Here is a 6,000-nt window from a genome sequence, read left to right as displayed (position 1 = left end):
GGGGTTTAGCGGTAGCAAACCGGAAAATAAGGCTGCCGAGGAGGCGGAAAAGGACACCGAGGAGTTTAGTTGATGCGGCTGCGGCGGTGCGCCTGCTGGTTGCAGCGAGCCCAACGCGAAACAAAGGGAAGTTCTCAACAACCCAAACGGCACCGAAGTGCCGGCTGCTAATCCTATCGAGGTACCTCTTATCGCCGAAGAGGTCCTTAAAAACCCAAGTCGCTTTAAAACAGTCGTTGACCCTACCGAGGCACTTCCTGCCGCGGATGACGGCGGGCCGGACGCGGCGCAAAGGGAGGAACCTTGTAGCGATCTAGATGGTGCCGAGCTGGCTAACGATTTCGAAGCGCTTCTTGCTGGCGAATCGGAGGGATACATCGGTGTAAGCGAGGCTAATAATCAAACGCGGTCTTTTCGTGGGTAAAAAGGGCGAATGTACATTTTTTTTAGGACCAGTCGATGGTCTTCTTTGGTTTTATTTTGGATAATATTTTATTATTTCTTTAACAATAATGTAACGGCCCAGGACAATTTACCGCATGCATGTACCTTATTTATTACAAGTCCCAGGGATCACAAACACTAGTGTGGTGGTCGACAAGGGGGGTAAGGGTACACAGCGTGCCACTGAATTTGTAGAGAGATCAATGTATGTTGATATCTTATCTGTGGGTGACGACTCTAGTGGGTTCTGGCAAATGGAGGTGCGGGTAGCGATACATCAATTTGGCGGTATTTTCTATGGTGGAAAATGTAGCTGGGTACGTAGTCTAATTAGGAAGGATCCACTGCACTAGTGTTTGTGATCCCTGGGACTTGTAGTATCGGGATCGAAACCACGTGGAGGCGTCCATCCATCACCGCCTTTATATGATGTGGGCTAAACACCAGCTTAGAACCCAGACAACCCAATCCATCATCTCGTCTCCTCGATCGTATTTTCTTGTACATTGGGGCCTCCGCCAGCGTCAGGCTGGAGCTGGCTCTCGTCCCTGAGTGTGGCGGAAAGACTCCTAGGCATCCTCCAAGCGACCCGCGTTCTCTCCACTCCTCTCGCAGGCCTCCCTTGCCAGTTCCGCGGGGTGCGGCCGTCGTCATCCTTCAGCTCCAGCAAGACGGACAGATCTGCGTCACGGCCGGACGCCTGGGCGGCAGCGGTGATCTGCTCGAGCACCTTTTACGTCTTGACAATGTGAATGCGGAGGCGCGGATCGCCAACGGCCGCGTGCAGGGCGGTCCAGCCCTTGTACACCGTGTCGGGTTGCCGCTGGAGACGGAGCAGGTCGTGTGCGTCGAGCCCCTTGAGCAGCGTCGTGATGGTTCTTGGGTGGCAGTGTTCAATGCCGAAGTGGAGCGGATACTCCTCAACAGTGCCATCCGAGGGAATCGCAGCGTCTGCCCCCTTGCGCAGGAGAATCTCCAGTAACTCATCGGTAGGCTCTTCTGGTGCGCTGCAGGCAGCGTAGAGCAGCGTCTTGCCGTCCAGCCGGAGGCCATTGACGTCGCCGCGGTATTGCTCCACGAGGCACTGGTACTTAGTCATGGGGAAAAGATTGGGTCTACATAAAAAAAGAGACAAATCTAATGTACCCTTGCTTAAAAAGTGCCAGCAATGCCGGCCATTGCTACCTGCGCAACATCCCCCTGCCGTACATCGACGACCTTGATACCTACGATGAGAAAACCGAGAAGGTGAAGCGATGTGCTACGCACTGGAAAGAAAGAGCAAGATTTTGCTGGTATGTCAAGGCGGTCGCCTCGGCCACTATTGTCGGACAGGTCGCCAAGCCCCCCAACACATCATCGGCTCCGCAGTCCTTCTCGCAGTCGGCGAACTTTTCCGCGGCCGTCACGGCGGAATCCAATTCTGCGCTGTCCACCACGACAATACCCGTCCAGCATGACCCCGCCGAGGTGGTTAAGCCGACGCTGCCCCCTAGCTGATATGCCTGAGCGCATGTTCTCGCCCAGCCTACTCAGGGAGGGCGGCGTGGTTTGCTGCTGAGCGTACGGAGGCCAGGTGTAAGAACCAAGGGTTTATTCATAAGGCAGGGTGTATGTAGTCAAGGCTCTGAAGCAGTACAGGTTGCGAACATGTAACTTGGCTGATGAACTGGAAAAGTCCGTCTGATTGCTTGTCTTGAGGGTTACTCAGGAGCTAACTTGGGCTGACTGATGCCTCAGCCTCAGTCAAGACTACCTGATTTACAAAGTAGGTTTTAGCGTTTTTGTACCTGTGGGTTTGCTCTCTCCTATTATGTCTGCTAGATATACCCTAGGAACCGGATGTTTTCAGATTTAGGAAAACACATTACTGGTTGTTTCGCAGTTAACCGGTCCTCCTCCTCCTCCTCTTCTTCTTCTTCTTCTTCTTCTTCTTCTTCTTCTTCTTCTTCTTCTTCTTCGTCGTTATCGCTGTCAACGGGCCCCGAATTTCCACCGCTATTGCTTACAGAGCCCTTTCCGAGCTCCTGCAATCTTTGTTCCAGCTTATCGGGGCAGAGCGTTTTGCAGAGGGTTGTTATGCTTTTATAAATCCTGTTTATTTAGCGATTAGCCGGCGCGCTTTACGACTGGTTAATAATAAATTGCGTAACTTACAGCTGTTTTAGGGTGAGCCCCGGGATATACAAATTATTGCCAATATTATATACCAGTAAATATAGGAGGTTTTTAGCATCCCAGTCATTTATTGCAGTAAAATATTATGCCGAGTTAACCGTATAACATTTTAAAAGGGGCCGTAATCCTAATGGTTCGGGCTTATAGCGCGTACCTGGCTCCGATGGGGGGATCGACTTCATGTAGTATCGGATATAAGTAAAGTTGCTTAGGCGATGGCGGGGCGCGCCGATCGCCCGTGTCGTACTCGTTGTACCCGAAAAACGAGCAAACGGTAAAAACGAACGCCTCCCCCGTTTTAGCGTCCATGGCCGTATTGCCGTCCCAGAAATCGCCGTGCACGAACGAGGGCTTGAGGGTGCGGCCCTCGGCCTGTAAGGGAAGCAGGAGCCGGGGCACGACCCGAGAGAGCGTTAGGTCGGCCACGACGCCGAGTTCGGGCCACTGTAGGACCGGCTTGGCGAGGTCGATGACGTGCCCGAGGTGGCTGGTGCAGATGCCGCACCAGGAGTCGTCCCAGAAGTCGATGGCTAAAGTAAAGCTGCGCAAAAAAAAGAATTCGCAGAGCTCAGCACAACAAAGTCTGGTCTCTACTTGGCAGGCCGAAGGTGGACCACCAGGATTTGACCAGGCTTCCGTGGTACTTCGCCTTAGTTTACAAGTTCGTCCCCAAAGGGGTCCGCCAAGACGATGTGGTCCGGTGACAAGACAACTTTTTCTACTCGGCGGGTTTTGGTTGTGCGCCATACAAAGAGAAATAGGAGGTCGTGCCTGCATCCAAATGCTTGTCGTACAGCAAATACATCAATTGGAACATACTTGGCCGATGGCCACCGCCCCATTCTTTGTCCCTGCCCTTCCTCCCTTTAGCTATGATTCCTGTGCTAATTAAGGTTCGTCGGTCGACCTATCGTAAAGCAAACACTTTTTCCATAAGGAGTCCTTGTTGAGACATTTGAAAAGCCTCGCCGCTCATGAGACCTTCCACGCACGATTCGCCAACAAATAGCCAATGGTCTCCCTGCTTTCTTAGACAATACGGCACATCGCCTCCCCCCAAGACGGCAACTGTATCTCCTGGGCGAGTATTTGATGGCCCGATGCCCATCTTCCCATCAGTCGTGACCAAAAATGCCCGATCAAACCCGTAGTTTCGTACTAGGCTTTTGTAGTAGTATGCGTTACCGCCCGTTGATAATGCTCGCAGACGCGCAAGCGCATCCCCGCCGCCAGCTTCTGCGCATATTGAAACCAAAGCTTCGTTGGCGACCAGGAGCTGGTAGACGTAAGCCATGGTGTCGGAAAGGTTCTGGTCCCAGCTTCGTCCCCCAAAGTCGTGCTGCTCGACGGTAGTGACCTTGGCGAACTGCTCCGCCCAGGAGAGGAGGGAAGTGTTACAAGGGGATCAATGACCGGCTTGGAGAGTGCTCAATGTATTGATAATTTCTCAAGGCCTCTAGGAAATGCTTAAGGAAGCAGAATCTCCCAGGAGCTCCTTGAGCGAAGGGCCTCTTTTATATAGGCCGTCTGAGAGACCGAGAGAGAGAGGGGTATGACCGGGTACGTGTCCCGGCGAAGGGAGCTACCCCTCTCGACCGGGCGCGTAGTACATGCGAGGTCCTTGTGATTCGTCCTGTTGGCCGTCCTAACGGCCCTCAATCGGCACCGGCTCAATCCCCGTGTGACACAATCCTCCCCTTCCTAAGGGCACGACCCGGGCCCTAGACGCGGGGGTCGCGGGGTTTCCGCGGGTGTTTCCGGTGGAAGTCCCTGACTTCCTCCTTGGCTGCTTCTCCCTCAAAGTTCTTCCAGGGCTCCCACGTTATCTCCGTCTTCTTGTCGAAGCCCAACCATTTAACGAGGTATTGTACGGCTCCTTCCTTTTGGCGTAAGTCCCTAACCTCCTCGACCTTAAATACGTCCAGCAAGGGGGGTGCGTCCCGTAGGACTTGGTCCGGGTCAGGCTGGCCCTAAACCCTCGCGCGGTAAGGCTCGATAAGGGAGGCATGGAAGGTTGGGTGGATTTTCCATGTAAGGGGTAGCGCGAGTCGCATAGCTAAAGGGGAAATGACCTGGGTGATCTGGAAAGGGCCGAGGAGCTTGGAGTCGAATTTCTTAATGGGGCGACGGGTTTTAATGTTCTTGGCGTTAAGCATAACGTATTAACCCTCTGTAAAGACAGGCAGGGCTTGTCGTTTCTTGTCTGCCCATTTCTTCATTCGTTCCCGGGCGGCGTCGAAGTGTTGCTTGGCCTCGTTATGGACTCCGTGCATCCAGTGCGCATAAAGTTTGCTGGCTGGGCAGGGCTTAGTACGTCCTGGCCTCGGGGGGTTGTGCGCAGCTGGCTCGAATCCGTAATTAGCGAAAAAAGGGGACACGGAGGTACTTGCTAAAGAGGTATTGTTGTAAGCGAATTCAGCCATAGGCAGTAAGTCTACCCAATTGGACATTTCGTAGTTAACAAAGGACCGTAAATAGGCTTTAAGGCTTTGGTTAAGCCTTTCCGTTTATCCATCCGTCTGGGGATGGAAAGCAGTGCTTATTCGAAGCTTAATGCCTACGAGGTTAAGGAAGTCCTGCCACAAATGCGCGGTAAATCGTAAATCTCGATTTAAAATAATGTCTAGTGGTACCCCGTGGAATCTCCAGTACTCCCGGGCGAAGATGCGGATTAGGTCGTCCGTCTTTTTGTGTCCCTTTTTTAGGGGGATAAAGTGACCCATTTTGGTAAACGGATCTACCATGACCCAGATGGAGTCGCAGCCTTGGCTGTCCGGGAGGTCCGTAATGAAGTCCATGGCCACGGTGTTCCATGGTCGGTAATGCAGCTCCATAGGCTGGAATAGCCCGAATGGTGCATGCCTGGGTGCTTTGTTGCGTTGGCATTCCAGGCAACTTCTCACGTAATTTCGGACGTCCCCCTCAATCCCTGGCCACCAAAAGTGGCGGGTAATCAGCTCAAGGGTTTTGTCCATTCCCATGTGCCCGGCGACTTTGGTGTCGTGCTCGGACTTCAAGATTTCGCGCTTAAGTTCCAGCTGTGCTGGGATCCATAGTCGGTAGCGGTGGTACAGGAGCCCATTGTCGACTTCCTCCCCTTTGTGGGGGGCCTTCAAATGTTCCTGGTACTTGGTGTCGAAGGAGGCGATTTGCCTAATTTTGTTTGTAAATGCGGGGTTCCATCGCATGGTTGGGATGCTGCAAAGTCTTGCCGACGAGAGGAAAAAGGAAGGTGCTTATAAGGTGGGATTAAAGTGTTTGTCCTGCAAAATCGTCGTAATCGGCTGGTTCTCACTCCCCCCTTTCTCAGGCCTGTGTTGCTCTAATTTGGAGAGTACATCGGCCTTCTCGTTTTGCTTGCCTGGGCGGTACGTAATT

This window comes from Gaeumannomyces tritici (assembly GCF_000145635.1).
Source record: "Gaeumannomyces tritici R3-111a-1 unplaced genomic scaffold supercont2.1, whole genome shotgun sequence".
Classification (NCBI taxonomy): domain Eukaryota; kingdom Fungi; phylum Ascomycota; class Sordariomycetes; order Magnaporthales; family Magnaporthaceae; genus Gaeumannomyces; species Gaeumannomyces tritici.
Note: the sequence above shows the minus strand (reverse complement) of the source record.